The sequence below is a fragment of the Lissotriton vulgaris genome, chromosome 3_1 (genome assembly GCF_964263255.1).
Source record: "Lissotriton vulgaris chromosome 3_1, aLisVul1.2, whole genome shotgun sequence".
Lineage (NCBI taxonomy): Eukaryota > Metazoa > Chordata > Amphibia > Caudata > Salamandridae > Lissotriton > Lissotriton vulgaris.
The window spans coordinates 1,077,087,584-1,077,110,093 of record NC_141689.1 but is presented as its reverse complement, the minus strand read 5'-3'; positions in this window follow the sequence as shown (position 1 = coordinate 1,077,110,093).

The window sequence follows — 22,510 nt, the reverse complement described above, 5'->3', positions numbered from 1 at the left end:
CCAATCTGGCTGCAGCATTTTGCACCATTTGGAGGCGATGGATAGAGCCTTTATTGATGCCACCGTAAAGGGCATTACAATAATCTAGCCTCGATAGTACTAGGCCAGTTATTGCTTGTTTCCGGGCTGCCAAGGACAGGTAAGGGGCAATTTTCTTTAAGATTCTAATGGTGCCACAACAAGTAGACACTGTCCTATTTACCTGGGGGTCGAAGGAAAGGGCGGGATCAATTTGTACTCCAAGGTTCTTAGCAATAGGAGTGGGAGTCGGGCAATCGCCCAGGGATGGAGGCCACCAGTCCTTTGACCAGAGATCTTGGCTCCCTCCGAAGACCATAACTTCGGTTTTTTCACCGTTCAATTTTAGGAAGTTACATGTCATCCAATTGGAGACTGCCTCCATACAAGCTCTAAACTTGGAGGCGATCTCACAAACTGGCTGGGTGATGGATACCAAGATCTGTGTGTCGTCAGCATATGACAGCACGTCCAGGCCAAAGGATCTTACTACCTGTGCAAGTGGGGTAACATAGATGTTAAACAGTAAAGGGCTCAATGAAGAGCCCTGGGGAACCCCACATTGCACCTTTTGGGGATCGGAGAGGAAGTTGCCCATTTTTACTCTCTGCTCCCTGTGATGGAGAAAGGAGGAGAGCAGACTGAGGGCAGAACCTCCTAATCCGATATCTTTGAGCCTGGAGATCAGTATTGACGGGGACAGGGTGTCAAAAGCTGCTGTGAGATCTAACAACACAAGCAGTGAAGGATGTCCCTTGTCAACCACAGATCGAATTTTGTTTGTCACAACAGTGAGGGCAGACTCAGTGCTGTGAGCTGATCGAAAGCCGTGCTGGGAGCTATCAAGCATGTTGGAATTTTCAATATAAGTGGACAGATGTTGATTTATGTGAGATTCCAGAATCTTGGCTGGGGCCGGGAGTAAGGAAATAGGGCGGTAGTTCTTCAAGATCTGTGATGTCTGCCTCCAGTTCCGACACCGCTTCTGACATCAGTGTCTTATGGGGGATGTTTTCCAGCATCATGCATACCCTGCCTGCTGATACTTCGGTTTCTGGCGTGTATACTCCCTCAACATATTCCGCTAGTGCCCCCACAATTTCTTCAGGACTCGTGTGCACCCTTCCTTGTTTATCACTAATGCGCTGTATACCTCTGGTACTCCCTCCCCTCTTGTCAAGCCATGCCAACATTTTACCTGCCTTGTCCCCTATGTCATAAATCCTGTGTGTCGTCTCTGTTATCTGGGACACTGACTGTTGCTTTACATGTTCCCTGAACTGCTGTTGTTTTAGGAGTAGTGCATGGGATGTGTCCGGGGTAGGGTTCGCCTCATGCGCCGTAGTTGCAGCGTGCAGTGCTATCTCCAACACGAAAAAGGTCTTGCTGTCGCTCTCTTTTATGTCCCGCTATGGATGCTATAGCTTGTCCCCTGAGTACCGTCTTGTATGCCTCCCACAGAATAGAGTGTGACCGTACTGACGCAGTGTTCTCCGCGAAGTAGTGTGATGTTGTTGACTTGAGTGCCTTACACACCTTGGGAACTCGGAGATATGAAGCGTGTATTGGGTAAATCCTCCTACGTGACTTCTCCTGTGTGGATAACGTAAGTGTGACCGGGGAGTGATCTGATATGCCCCTTGGGTGTATATCGACAGTGTCTACGTGTTGTACCCCATCTCCCAGCGCAAAAAAGTAATCGATTCGTGATAGACTATTATGGACTGTGGAGTGGTAAGTGTACTGTCTCGCAGCAGGGTGAGTATAGCGCCATATATCTATTATTCCCATTGCGGTCAAAAATCTCTGAATACGTGAGGTGCTCCCCGTTTGAGGCATTGCCGGGAACCTATCTACTAGTGAATCTACTGCTGTATTGAAGTCCCCTCCAATTATTATGTCTCCCTCGGGTAAGTTCAGCAGGAATTCACCTGAAGTGCTGGGGGGACATATACTGATACTACGTTCATTAGTCTCACCTCCCACTGTCCCTGGAGTGCTGCGATACATCCCTGTGTGTCTGTCTTGGTGCTCAATGTGATGAATTGCGCTGACTTTTTCACCAGTATGCCCGTACTCCTAGAACCCGTGGTAAACTCTGAATGTACCACCATCTTACAGCCTTTCCTACAGAGAGCTTTAGTTGCCCCCCCAGTGAGGTGCGTTTCTTGGAGGAGCACCAAGGCCGGTCCCTGCCTTCTCACTGCATTCAACACCAACCCCCTCTTTATCTTATCTCCCAACCCTCGCACATTCCAGGACATGAGTCTGAGAGGCACTACTTGTGATCTTCGCAGCCCCTCCTCAGGTGCCTGTCTTTGAACGTCATGCATTTTTTTATCCTACACCTCTGGCAGTGCAAATCGGATCTCGATCCTGGGGTGTACCCGTCACTTATGTGGCTTAAACCATTCTTGCGTTCTTTTGCAAAATTTGACTTTACTCGTGGAACTTCAGTAACTTCTAAACAAACCCCCCTTCCTCCCCCCTCCCTGCCTCCCTGCTTAACGGGCTATCAACCGCCCGCCTCCCCAACATAGCAGAGTGCTTAACCCATCCCTTCAACAGATTACTTGCCCGCTGGGGTGGAGCGTCCTCCGGAGCAGGCGACAACCCTGCCCTCCTCCGAGCTCCCCAGGCCAGTGTCCAAGTATGTCCCTTTTTCAGAGTTCCTTAGTTTGCATCTTTTATGGCTGACACCGAGAAATCATGGTGTTATGCCTCCTTCCGCTCCCTGGAATTCAGGCGTTGGTGATCTGTTCGATCTCCCTCTTCCGGATGTTTGTGATCCCTCTTGGCTATTGTCTCGGTGCTTTTGGGCATTTTAACTTGGCCGGTGCAGACGCCCCGCTCGTCTCCATCCCTCCAACCAGTCCTGTGCCGCCTCCGGTGTCTCAAAAAACCATACCTTGTCCTCGGCCACTACTCTGAGACGCGCCGGGAACAGCGTGGAATAGAGCAACTCCTTAGCTCGAAGCGCCCTTGAAACGTCCAGAAAGGTCCTCCTCCAGCGCGCCACCTCGGCGGTATAGTCCGGGAAGAAGGCTACTGTTGAGTTCTGGATCTGAATAGCCGGGGATACTCTCGCTGCCTGTAAGATGGTATCTCGGTCTCGAAAATTAAAAAGTCGTGCCAGGATTGGTCTCGGGGGAGCCACCCAGATTTGGTTTCCCGCCGGGCACCCTGTGGACCCTCTCCACCGATAAAAAGTGTGAGAGGCCCTTCGGATTCAAGCGTGTCTTAATCAGTTCTTCCACGTAGAGATTAATTGCCGCTTTCCCTTCTGAATCCGGAACCCCCAGCATTCGGACGTTGTTCCTCCTAGAGCGCCCTTCCTGGTCGTCCATCTTGTCTCTGAGGGCCTTGTTTTCGGCCGCCATCTTCTCCATTGCCCCTTGTAGCTCCGACACGTCTTCCACCAGGGATTTTGTCACCACCTCCACCTGCTTCACTCTCTCGCTCATTTTTTGGAGGTCTGCTCTAATCAGGGTGACTTCTGTGGCCGTGGAGGCCCACTGTCGTTTGTACCTGCGCTAGGGCCTGCATTACATCTTCCAGCGTCGCTTTTTTGGCCCCATCCCCTTCTTGTGTTTTCCCTGTGGAGTTTCCAGATTCCGCCTGGGGAGGGTTATGCCTGTCGTAGGTGAATTTATCTAGTTTAGCTTGCGTTAAGCTGTGTTTAGGGCCTCTTCCCGCCATATTGTGCTTGTCCGGGTCTACCTCGCCCTTACGCCTCGTGTCCACTGTGTCTCCAGGATATCCCTGCGAGCTATTTTGCCTCTTCTTCGACCGCAATCTCCGGGTAGTTTGCGTTTCGTTGCTAGCCAGGGCGAGATATGGGACAGGTAGGCACTATGGGCCAACTACCGGTTGCAAAGAAGTGACCTTCGCCAATATTCTTTCCACAGCCCCCTATGTGGGCCGGGGGGAAAATCTCCAAAGTCGCTGTGTCTTCGTGCCAAGGCCTACAACCGCTCCTTCGATGGCCTGTTCTCACCCGTCTGCATCACCGGCTATTCTTGCGGGCCTCAGCGTGGCGTGTTTTGCCTTTGGTTTAAGGCGGAGCCTTTCCGATAGTCATTGTGCTGCAGCCGATGTTGCTTAAGCCTCTTCCGTTAACAGCGTTTTCCTTGGTTTCTGCTTCAGGGCTCGTTTCCGGCGCCAGGGCCCGGCTGCCTCCTCACTTCCGCCCGGATCTCTGCTGAGGGATAGGCCGCTGCTCGGTGTCTTCCACAGGCCGCAACACGCAGTATATTGTTTCTCCTGTTCCCGGTGTCGACAGGCTTTTAAATTTTCCCTGCAGGGTACTGCTCAGTCCTAGACCCAGTTTGCCCCTTCGGAGTGTTTCTTACAACGGATTAACCTGCCGGATTGCCGGGGGATGTTGCCTCGCTCCCGGAGCTCCTTTGTTAAGCTGCCGCCATGATCGGCCGCTAGTCACGCCCCCTCGACTCCATGCTTTTTGAGAGAATAGCGGGGTGCATGCACTGTCTATTTACCTGTTCTGTGTCACATTTGTGGGGAATTTCAGACACATCTTTCTGGGTATGTGTGGTGGGGTGCTCTCTCCTACTCAGCTTCGGTACAAGGGTGCCTGGTGGGAGTTGTAGTACAGGATTTCCAAACACAACCACCCCCTCCCTGTTAAGATGGGTACCTACCGGTTTGGTGAAGGTGAGCAATGCAATGGTTGACACATGGTTGTGAGTATGGAGAGTGCTCCATCCGGCTCAGTGGTTGGACAAAAGAGCATGAGATGGCTACCTACCTGTAAGTTTGGATTGTGAAATACAATGGCTGCCACATGCTTCTGGGTGGGGAGGGGGAGTGCTCAATCCTGGTGTGCTTTGGGACAAGGGGGCCTGTTGGGAGTTGTAGTTCAGGCTTCCTCACCACAATCCCCCCTCCCTGTGAAGATGTCTACCTATCTGTAACTTTGGTCAGCAAAATACAATGGCTGACACATGCTTCTGGGTGGGGTGGGGTGAAGTGCTCTATCTTGCTGAGCTGTGGAACAAGGTGGCCTGGTGGGAGTTGTATTGCTGGCTGCCTATCCACAGACACTCCTCCCTCTTAAGATGGCTGGCTCCCTGTGGAGCAGAGTAAGGACATTATTACACATGGCTCTTGGGTGGGGGGAGTTTTCCATCCTGCTCAAATGTGGGACATGGGGCCTGGTGGGAGTTGAGGTGCTAGCTGCCTGTACACATGCAACCCTGGGTATGTTGCTGGCTACCTTTGGAGTGATTCAGACGGAGTGAATGTTGGATCTGTGAGACATGTGTTGGGGAGTGTGTGGTGCACATGAATGCATTTGGGCATGGGAGGTGTAGCTTTGTAGTTGTGCAAAGACAGTACATAGCAGTGTGATGGTGGACATTTGTTTGTACTTCCCAGCCTCCACTCCCCGGCTATTCATGTGAGACTCTCTGAATGCAGTATGGCAAGCACCTTTTTCTCCATTGCAGTGAATGTTCTTGGTGGAATGGGAGGGCCATGATATAAAACACACAAAAGAGCAGACCAGGTCGAAAGGTGGTGTGCAACTACCACAGTTACTGTGTGGCAATAGTGGTGAATGCGTGAAACAAGTAGTTGAAAACAACGACTGTTGATAACAGAAGGCTAGAGCAATTTCCATCAGACCACCCTCATGGTGGAGTTCGCATCACGTGGAAATTGCTGGTCATACCATCCCAAATCCAACCATAAAGTGCCGGTGCGGGAAAGGATGTCAAAAGTGTGATCATGATGTACATCCTAGAGTGGTGTACCCTATGGCGCTGTGACCGTACTGCACAGCGCCATAGGGTAGTCTTACTACCTGGCGTGTTTTTAATCCTTGACACTTAGACTTCTGTCTAAATGTTCCTTGGTGTCTGGGTAGTCGATTTTATTCACCATTATTATTTGAGCACTGCACTTTTCGTATTCACACCACTCTGGTATGACCAGCAATTTGATACAGGGGAGCGAGCAGACAGGTCATAAAATATTCCCCTAGACCCTCCACACACCGGTTTTGTTTTTTAGGAATGGGAGGGCCACCACCAGTCATCAGAGCCAGCTTGTGGTTGTTCCTCTCTTTCACTTCGCTCTTGAGGTCATGCAATGCCTCACAATCTCCTTCTTGGTGTGCGGGACAGTCCCTAATGAATTGACTTTTCTGACTGTTCTTCCCCACATTTGTGCTCTGCTGGCTAATGGTGTCTGTTGGACCAGGTTACCAAACAATTGTGGTTCTACTCTGATTACCTCATCTGCCATTACTGACAACTGTCGGATTTTCACCTGCACCGCCTGCTACCGGCAGTCTTTCGTGGCATCTTTCTGGTGGTTGATCCTAATCGTTCTGCCCGTTTTGCCGTGGTACGTGCAGACAGTTCATTACCACTACCAAGGCGGTCAGACTGGTTTTCCGCTCACCATCCTAATTGACCCCTAAGTTGGCATTTTAGTTCACTGAGAACCTCCTACAGAGCACACAAGTTGGACCACTTAGAAGTATAATTCGAACAAAGGGCTTGGAAGTCTTAAATGGAAATTATCTTGCACCTTAAATTGTTACAACATAAAATAGTTAATCAGCATCCCATCAAGACAACAATAAAAGCGTTTCTAATATTCATCTTCACTTATGATGATTCTAGTCACATTATCAGAGATTAAAATGCTCAAAAGCATTCGGGTTCATGATGAGAATAGATCTTATTCCCTAAGGTGCCAGAGTGTCAGTGTCATTTGTATTTTGTTTTTATAAAAATAAACTCCCAATTTGGGAGTTTGTTTTTGAAAAACAAAAAAGTGTGGGGAGTGGCAACCTGAAACATGGTAGTTTCTCACCCAATTTCCATTTCTGTCACAGGAGCTGCAATGGTGATTGCTCCTGTGAAGGCACAGAGATCATTGCATATTGGGTGCTAATACATATTTTCCTCCACTACCCAGTGGCGGCCTGTGGTGGGAGTGCTGCTGGGTGCTGACGTGGGGTGGGGGAGGGGTAGTGTGAGGGGTAGTAAACTCTGGAAAAAGGCCACACAGAGGTAAGTACACAAACAAAAAACGAATTCTTTGCAAGCGCTGCATCACCAAATGCGATGCAGCGCTCGCAAAGAAATTAGTTTTATTTATTAGTTTGTGTACTTACCTCTGTGCGGACGCATTCTGAAGTTTACTACCCCTCACCGTGCCCCTCCCCTGCCCCACGTCAGCGCCCAGCAGCACTCCCACCAAGGGCCGCTACTGCCACTACCCTGAACGTGCGCCACACTCTAACTGAAGCCCAGAGTCTTAATGAAACAAAGCAAAACCAAAGGTGATGATGGACGGAGCACCCAGTCAACTGATCTGGGTTTAATCCATCACCGTTATTTAGCTCACTCCGCCACCCCAGCTCAGACATGGCCATATGCAAATCAGTCTGACCCTGTGCCTCATGGGAACAGTCCAGCCCGAACTGCCAAGCCATGTCTTCCCTGGACCGGAATCAAGCTTCCCAGGACCGGTTTCTGGCATTACAGCCTTTGGATTTTCTGAATGAAACAATGGCCCATCTCAAAAGGATTCCAGGAAACATCTACTGAAGCACGAAGGCTAAACTAGTGGAAAAATTCATTGGTGTGTCTTGAACCTGGCTTTTTCTGCGGTTCACTGACAGAATATCAACACTTAAAATATCCCCGTATCACAATATTGAGTTATAAATATCGATGACAAAAATATCGGCATCGTATATTTATAATGGTAAGTACAAAATTATCAGAAAAAAATATCGATGCCATAAACATAGTTGTATTACATATTGTTTTTATGTATATTTTAAAGAAAATAATAAATATTAAATAATAACATTAATAAAAAATAAATATAACAAATAAAAGTAATTTAAAAAAGTTAAACATACATATATAATATTCAATATATTTATAATATATATATACATATTTACTTTAAAACAATTATTAAACTAATAATTTAAATGTATTTTCTAATTGTAAAATTATACATAAAAAATATAATAACATACACTCTATGGAAAAAATTAAATAAATTAAAATATTAAACTATTTAAGCATCTTTAAACTTAGTAAAAATAATTTTCCAATGAACAGATATTCATATTTTAAAATATGATAATTTAAAATAAATACAACTTAATAATATAAATTATAACAACATACAATTAATGCTAACACTCATGCTATTCCCACCACAATATAAACAAAACTATGCAAACTATTAAAGTCAAAACATAAACAATGTATCACTTCCATTTAGCACAACACATAAATATTAATACATGATAAAAAAGAAAGCTTTACAACTCTCCCTCCAATAAATGCAACAGTAGTAAAAGAGATAAATTACACATAGTAAATGTTTACTACACCCATTCCAGCCATTACAACACCAAGGAAACTGTTGAAGAGCCGAGGGGTAACATTGAATATTTCCACTCCAGTCAGTGCAACAGTAGGGAAAGTGTTGGATTGTGGAGGGTTAAAATTACTATTCCCACTCCAATGAGCGCAACAGTAGGGAAAGTGTTAGGTAACAGAGGGGTAACATTTACTATTCACACTTCAGTCAGTTAAAAATTTAAAACAAACAAAGTTGTTAAAAATAAAAATGACTCATATTAAAAATAAAAAAATAAAAACATATTATAATGTTAAATACATGTCACAAATACCTACAAATATTATATTAAATAAAATAAAATTAATTAATATAATTATCAAACAAATACATATTTCTATTTGGAAATCATTCATTTGCAAAAACATTAACTATTACATACATGTAGTTTATTTTCTTCCTTCTCTATAACACCAAACAACTCACAATCCACATCAACAAATGAATTTCCATAAATTACATAGTTAATTATCAATTAAACTAATAATAATTACTAAACAAAAATTATAACACATACAAATAATTAACTTCTTACCCTTTACCCCTATACTCCCCACAACCCACACACACACAAAATAATTAACCAACTGCCCTAATTAATATTCATTTAATTAATTTTATTAATTACCAACTAACTATTAAGTAATTAAAAATAAATTACTTCGCACCTTTACCCCTAAAAACCCCACAGCCACACCTAAACATAAGTACACAATTTCCATATTTAGTTGTCAATTAAATATTATTAATCAACAACTAATTATTAGTTAATAAAAAATAGAGAAGTTCCCCCCTTTTACACCTATAAGCCCAAAATCTAGACAACCCCAAAATATAATTAAACAATAAACAAAATTAATTATGAATTATCAATCAATTAATTAATTATAATTAATTACTAATTGAAAATTAATTAAACATAAATTACTTCCCACCTTAAATCCCTATAACCCCCACAACCCACACCTACAATATACCAAACAGAATTAAAAACACAATTATCATTATAAAATGTCAATTAATAAATATCAATAAATACAAAACATTCACTTATTATAATCAAATTACTTCTTACTATATTCCCCTTTAAATCCACAACCCTCTACAGAACTAAAAAATGCAAAATCTAAATAAAATAAAATTAATAACTACTAAACATTTAACACATATAATAAATACCATAGGCAATACTTATACAAAACCAATACATCCTAGATGTTTAAAATATATAGTATAATACATAACACTAATTAAAAAATCAATATTTTAAACATCTATATTTTTTGCAAACAATATTAATGACTTCTTTTTTTTTTTAAATCGATATTTCTTAACTTAAGTTCGAAATTCTTGACTATGATATTCTTGCTGTCAATATTTTCATGTCACGATGTTTAAAACTCAATATTTGTGTAAGTCGACATTTCCAACTCAATATTTTGACTGAATACTTTTTCTGCAGGGTCATCCCCAAACCTTTTGCCTTCTGTCCTCCATTTTTGCTGAGTTCCTTTTTGTAGGCCTTAGGATCCTGTGCTCTCTAACACTGCTCTTCAGTGCAAAGGTGCTTGTGCTTTCTACTCTAAACTTCATAGAATTGGCTTCCACCCAGTTGGTAAATTTAATTTACTAGTGTGCCTGCAGCACTTAAATGCCACCCACTTAAGTAGCCCTTGAAGCATGGCTCAGGGATGCCAGTCCAGAGCTTGTGTTGCAGTTTAAACTGTCATTTTGACTGGCTAAATATACTTTTTGCCAGGTCCAAACCTTCCTTTTTTATATATATGATTTACCCTTAAAGGTGTCCCTAGACAGCCGCAAGGGCAGGATGCAGTGTATTTTCAAAATCTGGACATGCACGTTCAAGTTCGACCAGTCCTAGAAGTGAAAAGCTCTTAAATTCGTTTTTCACTACTGCAAAGTCTATCTCTCCCATAAGATAACGTTGGAGTTGCCTTATTACATTTTATAAGTGGAATTTTCAAATGGGAAGAGATAACTGAGTAATGTATTAATGTTTGATGTCTCTTGAAGCCTAATTTAAAATCCTAACTTATGGTGAAGTCAGATTTTAAAATACAATTACAATTCTGAAAATGCCACTGAAAGTTAGAATTTTCCTGCCTTAGCAATTTGCCTATGAATGTGTGTCGTTGGGCTTTGTGTATTTCTCCTAGACAGTCACACACATTGGAAGTTAGGTGTGACTGGCTGGGCAATCACTGGCAGGGTGGGATGGAGGAGCTGGGCCCACCCTCACTTATACCTAAATAGACAGGGCCCGATTCACAGAACTAACTTAAGGCAAAATCCTAAACTTACTACCATTTTGGTAATCACAGAAGGCACTTGCTCATTTTAATATTCACAGAAGGCACTTACTCATTTCGGTATTCACAGAAGTTAGGAGTCCTAACTTTAGGACTCCTAAATGCCTTCTGTGAATACCGAACGTCTTAAAGTTAGGATTTTTCTCAGTTTAGTAGTAGTAAAGTTAGGACTCCTAACTTTAGGACTCCTAAATGCCTTCTGTGAATACCGAAAGTCTTAAAATTAGGATTTTTCTAAATTTATTAGTAGTAAAGTTAGGACTCCTTACTTTCGGACTCCTAAATTCCTTCTGTGAATACCAAAAGTCTTAGAATTAGGATTTTTATCAATTTAGTAGTAGTAAAGTTAGGACTCCTAAATGCCTTCTGTGAATACCGAAAGTCTTAAAATTAGAATTTTTCTCAACTTTACTACCACTAAACGGAAAAAAATCCTAATTTTAAGATTTTCTGTATTCACAGAAGGCATTTGAGAGTCCTAAAGTTAGGAGTCCTAACTTTACTACTACTAAATTGAGAAAAATCCTAATTTTAAGACTTTGGGTATTCACAGAAGGCATTTAGGAGTCCTAAAGTTAGGAGTCCTAACTTTACTACTCCTAAACTGAGAAAAATCCTAACTTTAGGACTTTCGGTAATCACAGAAGGCATTTAGGAGTCCTAAAGTTAGGACTCCTAACTTCTGTGAATACCGAAATGAGTAAGTGTCCTCTGTGAATACGAAAATGGTAGTAAGTTTAGGATTTTGTCTTAAGTTAGTTCTGTGAATCGGGCCACAGTGTCCTGTCCCCACACTAAGGGCAGAATACTACCTGTAGTTTGTCTGGAACCAGGACAGGGGAGGCAGGGCATCTTTGCACGTTTAAGCATGCCTCCAGAAGCTTCTCCTGACTACAAAGGCAAAACTGTGTATAAAAGAATGACCTTTGACACCACCACTTTAGTACCCTTATGGACCTGTGGAAACTTTGCCTGGAAAGAAGGACTGCTCTGCTACTAGAAGGTCTGCCACTCTCATGGACTGCTGCTCTACAAGTAACTTCTGCCCTGTATGATCCACCCCTTCTTGCCGGGGTAAGAAGAACTGAACCTGTATCTCCATCTTGAACCCAGGAACACAGAGTGACTCAAAGGGCTAATCTGCTGGCTCCCTGATATTAGCCTTAGGGACATAACAGGCTCCCCAACAGCTCCTGGAGCCATCATCAGTGATTATCTGACCCCCAAGAGGTGGCTCTCATATCCTGAACCATTGGTGTGGCTCTTGAACTCCTAAATTCAATCTTTTGGGCTCTTTGCAACAGTGAATGGAAGTGTTCACACCAGTATTATGCTGCTCGCACCTAAAATCAGTGCGAGCTGCCTCCAGCCTGTCTATACGCACAGCAGCATCGTCTTCTTGTGGGGGACCGCCACCGTGAAGTTGCAGCCTGCCCGTCTGCGATGTCTGGCCTGCTTTTCGCACCCCGCCGACTTTCGCCTGCAATACCCTCCTTGCTCCTGTAAACTCTCTCTAATGCAAATGTGGCTCTGACACAAAGCTTGAGAAAGTAACACTTCAGCAGGACTAATTTAGGACTATATTTGACCCGTGCCCCATCGCAGTGCACCTGAACTTCTGACTTTGATCGGATCCAGCGTGACCAGATTGCCACGGTTGGCGCTTGATGCTTTTGGGCGCTAGATTGCTGTTTATTATTCAAAAATTCATAACTCCAGTTCTACTGATTGAACTGTTGTTGTTTTGGTCTTATTTTATTTATAAAATGTTGTTTTATTTTTCTAACTTGGTGTGACTTATTTTTGTTTCGTGTTTTTACTGCTTGAAGTGTTGCACAAATGCTTTACACTTTGCCTCTCAGTTAAGCCTAACTGCTCTGTGCCAAGCTGCCAGGGGGTTCAGCTTAGGTTTATTTGTGGTTTGCTTGTGCCTTATCCTGACTATGATTGTGGCTTCCGCTTGAGCAGGGCTCACACCCCAATCAACCAGTAGCCCAACTGCTAAAAGTGCCATAAAGCTGTGCTGAGACGCCTAAAGGCAATAAAACATGCTCTGGGTTGCTCATAGGATGACACTGCAGGAGATACTTAACTGTCAAGTCATGCTAATTGGGTCAGGGATGGGCCATCTACCTTTCAGCAACCTCCTTTCATGTAGGGTTACAGGTACCATTCCATACAGGATTTTTTGCATAGGTTTAAGTCATGTCCAAAAGATACTGCCATTACATTTGTATGTTTCAGAATGGACTCTATAAATGTATAAAAGGTTAAGCTAGATAGGACCTTTAAATTCAATTGAGGTACTCATTTTAGGTGTGGAAGTTTCTTGAAAAAACGATACTGTTTTCAATAAGGAAGTCTGTAATAGCTCAAGCATAACTTCATCTAATTAACCATTTAGGAGCAGAATTTGGCTTTGGGGCAAGAGTGTTTCCATATGTTTTGTAACAAAACCTGCACAAATATAGAGACAGAGTTAGGGAGAGAAGTGTTAAATGTGCTCACAATGTCTACTTTAAATATAGTAATTGTATTTAGATTGCGTTGCTACTCCTAACGAGGTATTAAAGTGCTTTTTGGCGTGCAGCACCCTACTCTGGAACCCAAATAAGATTAGTGGTGGATTAGTGTAGGGAAATAAAAGTTAATTTGAGCAGTGAGCATGCAAGCCTGCTAGTTGGATTGACAGTGATAATGGAGGGATAGAAGAAGGAGGAGTCTAGAAAGTGTTATTTGGGAGATCAGAGTAGTAAGATGAGATTTGGAATGCGTGAAAGGAGAGCTAGGTAGACAATACATCTTTTGCAGCCAGACAGCTGTCCTGTTTGGTAGGCTTAGACTAAAAAATGACCACACAGTACTCAATAGAATATAAAAGTATATGCTAACATGCATAGAGGCCATCCAGCACTTTGACAAGCATATCATCATTCCTAGAAATAAGTTATCACCGTATCATTTGTGAGCACTGAGCACTTTGCTCACTAATACCAAATGACAGTCTTTATTACTTCATGTTTATAATAAATGTGACATGTAAAAAAAAAATTCCATATAATTTACATCTAGGGCTCCCCACTGCCCGATTATGGGTTGGGCGGTGGGACCACCACAACCACAGCAGCTGCCAGGAAACCCCCACACCCTTGTGGTGCTGAAGTGGCGTAGAGACATCAATATGCTTGGCGGGACCGTCACGGTCCAGCCTAGCATATTATGATTTTCCTTTCACCCAGGGCTTTCATTAGGGGTGGGCTCACGGAGTTTGCAGGGTTTTATAACTCTGCCCTCTGAGTGAAACCCGTTGTTTGAGAAAAAATTTGCACCCGAAGTGGAGCGGAGTTTATGAGCACCATCCTCAATCAAACCAATGCATTTTGCCTGGGATCTCCTCAGTACAGGCTTGGCCTTCGCGCAGATTGACATACGAAGTTCTTGCCATCAGCTGCACTTCAGACTCTGAGTAAGCCAGAGGCAGCGCAGTGTGCAGCGGTAGGATGGCAGAGGAGGAGGGGAGGAGGGGAGGAGGCTTTGGGCCCGATTCACAGAACTAACTTAAGACAAAATCCTAAACTTACTACCATTTTGGTATTCAAAGAAGGCACTTACTCATTTTGGTATTCACAGAAGGCACTTACTCATTTCGGTATTCACAGAAGTTAGGAGTCCTAACTTTAGGACTCCTAAATGCCTTCTGTGAATACCGAAAGTCTTAAAGGTAGGATTTTTCTCAATTTAGTAGTAGTAAAGTTAGGACTCCTAACTTTAGGACTGCTAAATGCCTTCTGTGAATACCGAAAGTCTTAAAATTAGGATTTTTCTCAATCTAGTAGTAGTAAAGTTAGGACTCCTAACTTTCAGACTCCTAAATGCCTTCTGTGAATACCGAAAGTCTTAAAATTAGGATTTTTGTCTCAACTTTACTACTACTAAACTGAGAAAAAACCTAATTTTTGCCAGATACCATTTTTGCCAGATACCAAACTATGCAGAGTGAACTCGGAGCAATGTTTCCGGACACAGAAATATTAGTTCTGAAGCCATCAGGCTACTTGTAATGGCCGGAATGGTCTCCACGCTTCACTTGGTATATCACAACCGTTAATGAGGCCCTCATTAGTATTGGGTTAAGCAGGTAAGTCCAGGATGGATTTCCCCAAGCCTATTTTAATCCTGTAACAAAGACATGACTAATGCTTTCAGTAGGTGCCTTTATTATATTAAATATGTTGTTCCTGAAGACGTCTCTAAAATTTTAAATTCCAATAAGTTTTATCCTCTTTCAAGTGCAACTGTTTTATTGGGAATATTCACACAGTGCAGCTGAGGAGAGTACACTGGCCCAGATTTACAAGCCCCTTGCGCCACTTTCGCATCACTTTTACCATGTTAAAAGTGACGCAAAAGTGGTGCAAGGGGCTTGTAAATCTGCCCCACTATGTTTAATCCCACCGTAGTTGCAAGTTGTCGACTCATCCAACCTGCCATACATCACACACACTGTTCTTCGATTTTTGCTGTGTGCACTTTACCTAGAAGCCCTCCTTAGGGAGCCACTGGGAATTCTATTGCATGCTCAGTGTCGACATGAGGGAATTGTGGGTCGTTTAAGACCCTCTTTTAGGCATAGTGAACTTATGCCCCTCGAAAATGTGTTTTTGAGTTCGGTGCTGGCAACAAGCCATTTTTAAATGACAAAATTAGAGTCTCTCATTTCACCTTTGGCGGTCCGCCAATCCATATTAGTCTTTTTTTAAGTTTGAGTTTATTGAACATCAAAGAAAACATAAAAGAAACAGAGTGGAGAAGAAACAGCCAAATGTTAAATCATCGAAATATACAACAGCAAGGGAATGAAGGAACAGCTAAAACAATGTAAGGAGATAAATATTCAATTACATCAGAAAAATATATCCAATAATGACAAAGTAAGCATAAAAGGTACAAAAAATAAATAAATAAATAAACAATTGATAATAAAGGTTTAAGGTGGTTTGCGTACCTCAATAGAGTGAATATCATGAGTGACGGAAGAAGTGGCGGAGGAGGAGAGGTAATTAACTGAAGGGAGCCACAGGAGATCACACTTAATTGCTAGGGAAACAGGGGAAACAAAATTCGTATCTAACCTGTGATGAAAGCAAACCGCATTCCACCATGAAGTGAAGGAGACATTAGTGGCTTGTTTCCAATTAGATGTAATATGGTGGAAAGCAATGGCAATGAGGAGATCAAGAAGGATATAATGTCGGTGTGATTGGGGTAGTGCTGAGGACAGGGAACCTAAAAAGATGTGTATAGGGGAGAAGGGAATCTGAAAAAGAAAGATTTTGTGGAGTTGTAACCAAACCAAGTTCCAAAAACGCTGGATATGTGGGCAATCAAAGAGCATGTGTTTCAGATCTGCAGATGAACAAGGACAGGACCAGCAGGTAGAAGGAGTATCAGGGGAGAAATAGGATAAAATAGATGCCGTTTGTAAGGTACGGTTTTAAATGAAGTACAAAGGCTGGGTTGTATTGACAGCTCTAGAGTTTTTATGTAGTTTAGACCAAATCTTTTCCCACAGTACAATCGACAGTCAAGGGAGAAGTCGCGCTCCCAGGCTAACTCGACTTTTGATTTGGGTCTGTCAACAGAAATTTGAGCCGAATTGTAAAGAAAGGAAGCAGAAGGAGAAGAATCTAGTGCCGAAGCTATAGAATGACAAGTAAGGAGGATGGAGTTGGAGGCTGGCAAAGATGTGAGATAAGATCGAAGGACCGGAAGTAACGCGTCATATTGGGAGCGTGCACTAGCAGGCAAGGAGAAATGAGAGCGAAGATCAGAGAAAGAGGTAGGCGAACCCTGAGACAAAAGTTGAGAAATCCATTGTATACCACGGGAGTGCCAGGTCTTCCAAAAGAAAAAACGATTCCGAAGTAAGAATTGTTTATTATGCCAAATGGGCTGCTCATGTGTCGAGGAAATAGAGGGGTAGGAAGAGGATAAATAGGGAGAGAGAAGTTTGCGAGAATGAGATATGATGGGGTTGCAAAGACTAGTCAAAGGCGAAGTGAAGGATAAGAACTCACAAAATTCAAAAGGGGAAAGGAAAGAAGACTCAATTGTTAACCAAAGAGGAGGATAAAAAGGAAGAACAGAAGAAAGCCAACGAGCCGACTGTTTGAGCGAAAAAGCACGATGATAAGCTTTAAAATCCGGGAAACGAACTCCCGATTGAGATTTATCCTTTCGCATAGAAGCAAGCGCAATACGAGGTTTTTTAACTTGCCATAAAACTTTTTACCAAAATAGAGTCAGTCTTTTTAAAATAACAATCAGGAATGCGAATCGGTATCATGGATATAGTATACAATAGAAGTGGGGAAAGCATCATTTTGATCGAATTCAAACGACCCCACCAAGATAAGAAAAGCGGATTCCAACGAGATATGGCAGACTCTAGTTTTTTAGAAATATCATCAAAATTGAACTTCAAAGTGTCCGAAAGAAGGGGAGCGAACCATACGCCTAAGTACTTAATTTTAGTTGATTGCCACGAATTCCCAGAGATCTCAAAGAGATGCTTTTGACACAAAGCATTTAAGGGAAGAATCTCACATTTATCAACATTAAGACGATAGCCAGAAACAGCGGAGAAGGAGGAAACCTGCTGTAAGAATGAAGGGAGAGAAGAGACTGTGTCCGAACAATAGAAGAGAATATCATAGGCATAGACCGAGAGCTTGACTTGTTGGAAAGCAAAGGGGAAGCCAGAAATAGAGTGATCCTGTCGGATTTTGGTAAGAAAGGGTTCCAAGGCCAGCATAAATAATAAAGGAGAGAGAGGGCAACCCTGCCTTACACCTCTTTGGAGATTAAAATAATCCGGAGTTGCACCATTGACGAAGATGGACGCCTGGGGACAAGAATAAAGCAGGCAAACAAGAGAAATAAATTTGGGAGGAATACCCGACCAAGAGAGAGCCTGAAACACGAAGTCCCAACCTATCCGATCAAAAGCTTTCTCTGCATCCAGAGAGATGGCAGCTAGTGGAGTTCCCAAGGAAGAAGCTTTACTCAGGATATTAAAAAATACCCTAGAGTTATCGGAGGACAGGCGACCCTTAACGGACCCAGATTGCTCAGGGCCAATTAAATTAGGCAGAATGGGATCTAAGCGGAGAGCCAAAATTTTAGCCAGAATCTTATAATCGGTATTTACTAAAGAGATGGGATGGTAATTTTTACAGAGAGAGTGATCCTTGTCCTCTTAAGGGATTAAACAAATTAAAGCTTGTTGGAAAGATCCCCTCGACAGACCTGAGCCCTGAAAGGAGTGAAACAGGAGTAAGAGTTTTGGTAGAAGAAGTGAAGCGAAATGGCTATAAAACTCAATTGTAAATCCTTCAGGGCCAGGGGCTTTACCATGATGCAATTTGGAGACAGCATGTGAAATTTCGGAGAGGGAGATGTCAGCATCTAAAGGTCCAAAATCTACGTGGGAGGAGAGAGGGGAGGGGATAGAATGAAAATAAGAAAGGATATCTGCCGAAGAGGGAACTAGTTCTGGTGTGTATAGATTCCTATAAAAAAGCATAAATTCGTTAAGAATGTCTTTATCCTTAAACAAAGAATCTCCATTTGACGATTTATTCAGTTCCATTCTCGTACTCTCTTTTCGAATTCAAGTAGCGTGCATTACACTTCAGCAACAAATTGGAAGCAGCGTCTGTGGTAAACTTATAAAAAGAAAGTTTTGCATCTATGAGGTCTTTAAGGGAGGATTCAGAATTTGAGGAATGATAACCAAGTTCAAGTTGCTTAATTGTAGTGAGCAAAAGAGAAGATTTAGCCTCATTAGCTTTCTTCCTATGGGAGACAAAGTTGATAATACAACCCCTAGAAGCTGCCTTAAACGAGTCCCAAACCATGACAAAAGGAGATTCAGGAATTTGGCTGAGTGAGAAGAACTCAGACGCAAATTTAGAAAATTCTGTACAGAAGGCAGTATCAAGGAGCAGTGAGTTATTAAATCTCCATCTGCCAGATTGAGGGGAGAAGGGAAGAAGATCGATATCAACGAGTACAGGAGCATTATCAGATATGAGAATAGAGCCAATTTCAGAATAAATAGCATGTTGGGTCAGAGATTTACTAAGGAAGAGATAGTCTATACGTGATTGGGAATTGTGTGCGGGGGAGTAAAAATTGTATTCTCTGAGTGCAGGGTTACATAGTCTCCAGATGTCTACTAATGCATTATTCTGAATGGATTTGACAAATTGGGAATGCATCCTTGAGGGGGAGAACCTAACTTTGGAATGACGGTCAAGGAAGGGATCAAAGATCTGATTGCAATCACCACCAAAGATAATATAATCATCAGGGAGGGTGGAGAGTTTATCAGAGATAGAGGGCCAAAATAGCTTATCAACGCCCGTAGGGGCATAAATATTAAAGAACACAATTGGTATGTTGTCTATAAGCAACTTAACAATTAACCAACGACCCTGCGAATCACATTCCTGAGATATTAGAGACATTTAACTTTTTATGAAATAGAATCAAAACCCCATTTTTTTTAGTGTCAGTGGGAGAAAAGAAAACATGTTCCACCCAACAACGTTTAACTTTCAAGGCTTCATCTTTTGACAGGTGAGATTCCTGGATAAATGCAACATCAGTCTTAAGCCGGGCAAGATGTGACAGAACTCGTTGTCTCGTAATTGGGTTATTCAAACCCTTAACATTCCAGGTAATAACACGGAATTGTATACAGTAAGAATAAATACAACAGAAGCATGCTTACTAAGCCAATAAAGAAGGAAAAAAGGAAAGAAATCTCATGATAGAAAAAAGAAGAGGTGAGGAAGGTAGGAAAAAGAAAAAGGAAGGAAAGAAGAGAGAGAAAGAAGAGCAATGATGAGGAAATAGAGAAAAGGAAAGAGATGAGAAACAGGAAGACAGTACAAGTCCTAAACAGACGACTGAAAAACATACCTACAAGACAAACTCTAAACAGGGAGTGACAGCACTAAAGACAGCGACGACAACAGCGAAAACAACCGCATCCGGACCTCCATCTGCACAAAGACAAAAAGAAGAGAGGCAGTATAAAAAATTATCAAAGGAAACAATAGGGTGGAAATACCTGGGCATGAACCTAGAGGAAGGGGGAATAAAACAAAGGTTAGGAAAAGAGGGTGAAACAGTAGGAAAATGATAAGGCACAAAAATGGGATACTGATCACAGGACTAAAACCAATCAGAGACAATTAAGACCAATCAGGTTGCTCTAGAAGTATCCATATCGCTCGACCCATGTCAACGGAGGAATTCTTGTAGTGCAGCAGGATCTTCAAAGGTGGTGGTCTTCTCTTTATAAGTAACCTTGAAGAGACATGGAGGGAGGAGGCCATATCTAGCATTGAGAGCTCTCAGTTAAAGGAAACGCTTCCGGCGGTCAGCAGTGACTTTAGCAACATCTTGCGATAGGTAGAGATGATGGCCCTCCCAGACAATTTGTTTTTTGACCTTGGCGGCGGAGAGAACTTGCAAAAGATCTGTATATTGTACAAACAACTTTATGACTCCACGAGGTTTAGAGGACACTCTAGGACCTAAGCAATGCGCTCGCTGTATGTTGATGGAAGACAAGGCAGGAGCGTCTAATATCTTTGGAAGGAAGGATTGGAAAAAGGCTGTGGAATTTGACCCCTCTGAAAGTTCAGGAAGACCATAAAGGCAAAGGTTATTTCTACGGTTACGATTTTCCAAATGTTCTGTCTGTCTTTTAAGGAGAAGAAGCTCAGCCTCCATAGCCAGAATTCGGGTACAGGTGTTTTTTACAGATTCTGTGGATTGCTCGAGAAGTAAAACACGAGAGTCTAGGGTAGTCCATTTATCCTGCATACTTTGCAACGCTTGAGATGTCGACTCCATAAAAGGTCGTAGGGCTCGTAACTCCTCCAAAATGAGATCCAATGAAGAAGGCGAATGGGCACTATCCGATGAAGGAGGACTTTGATTGAGGCGTTTAGAAGAGGTCAGAGTGGTCGAAGGTTTGCTGCCAGTGTGAGATTTGGAGATGGCCCCCAATTGAGAAACAGGTTTAGACATCGCTCCTCCCTCCATGTCCTGGGAAGGAGAATCAGAGTCTGAATTGTTGAGTCCTTTAGGCGCAACAATGAGCTTCAAGTTGCGGATCTTCCCCATATATGGACAAGAAAAGATCTGAAGATGATGGAAGCGTTGGCCGCTCAAGGTCAAAATTGATGAGGAAAGTCAATTAAGTAAATAGGAGGTCGATAAATGGAGTGAGAAGGAAAGCCAGGGATCATCCAGACCACCAGAGAGCAACAGCAAGAGATTATAGCAGATAGTGTTTCCCTTGAAGCTTGGGAAAGATGGAGCCAGAGTAGAACATCATATCAGGCAAATTGAGAAGAAACCAGCATCACAGAAAATAGGATATCCGGTCATGGCAGGCAAACAATAACAAAGAAAGAACCTCCACAAATACCAGCATTGGAGAAAAGCAGACATTCAACCTCTAGGGCACAGAGACCATGCAGTGCTTCAAGGCGAAAGTTGGAAGCTGCTTTTAAACAAAGGTAGTCTGGCAGCACTCAGTGAGACAAGAAATTGTACATATGAAAAAACATTTTCACATTATTGAAGCCCACTGAAGCACCAAGCAATAGAAGGGAGTGCAGGAAGCAATGTAGGAGAGCTTTCCGTCATGAGGGCAGGCAGCGCAGTCAAAATAGCGGCTAGAATAACAAAAACGGGATCGCAACCCGTATTTATTGTAAGATGAAGTTTCGCTGAGTTCAGGTGCTCACCTGGCATAAAAAGCTGAAAAAACATTTTGGCGTCCCAGGGAGAGCTCCACAGGGGCCGGAACACTCTGCCGCAGAAGTCGGAGCCTGCCGCTAGGAGTCTCGAAATGGTGGCCGGAGCCGCGGGCGCAACTTCCTCAGAGAATGCGCTGGAAACGCGCCGAAAATCAAAAATGAAGATATCGCTGCAGTCACCTCATCATAGGCTGTATGAGATAGTATTCCCTAGTCGAAATACTGCCTGACTGATATTCAAGGGAAAGCAGGAACGAAGGTCGTCACGGGAGCTCCGCAACTACCCCGCCATCTTGGCTGGCGCCGAAACCACGCCCCGCTATCCATATTAGTCTTATTCACAAAATTGTCCCTCAAGCAAATATATGTGCGGGTGCAGTAGAGGCATTTGCCCAGGAGGGACTCCCCAGTGTTACAGATTGCTGAAGTAGTACTGGCTGGCCTGGGATAATAACTCTGTGCCATGTTTTTAAACACAGGCCCTAGCCACTGATGTATTTTTCATTTACTAAACCATGCCTCTTGATTTTCTTATAATCAAATGACATGGAAAAAAATGTAATCACTCTAAATATGAGTTTATATTCAGGTGATGATCGGTGAAAGTAAAATGCAGATGATTGCTTTTAAGAAGTAATAACTCAATTAATTCTCAGTGCAGGTGAACCATCTACTGGCAACAGATAGTGCAGAATAGCTCCTATCTCACATAGCCAATATTTAACGAGCAAAGTCTGCATCAATTCAAGGAAGGTCTGCAATTGTCAAGTTACTCCGCCAGATGGCAGAACGCTGCGTAATCTCACAAAGTTTTTCGGTAACTTCACAGAATTCCGCAGAATGAAACTCCACAAGCTACTTCCATCACTTGTTTTCATGGCAGTTCCTCCTCTCTGAAAA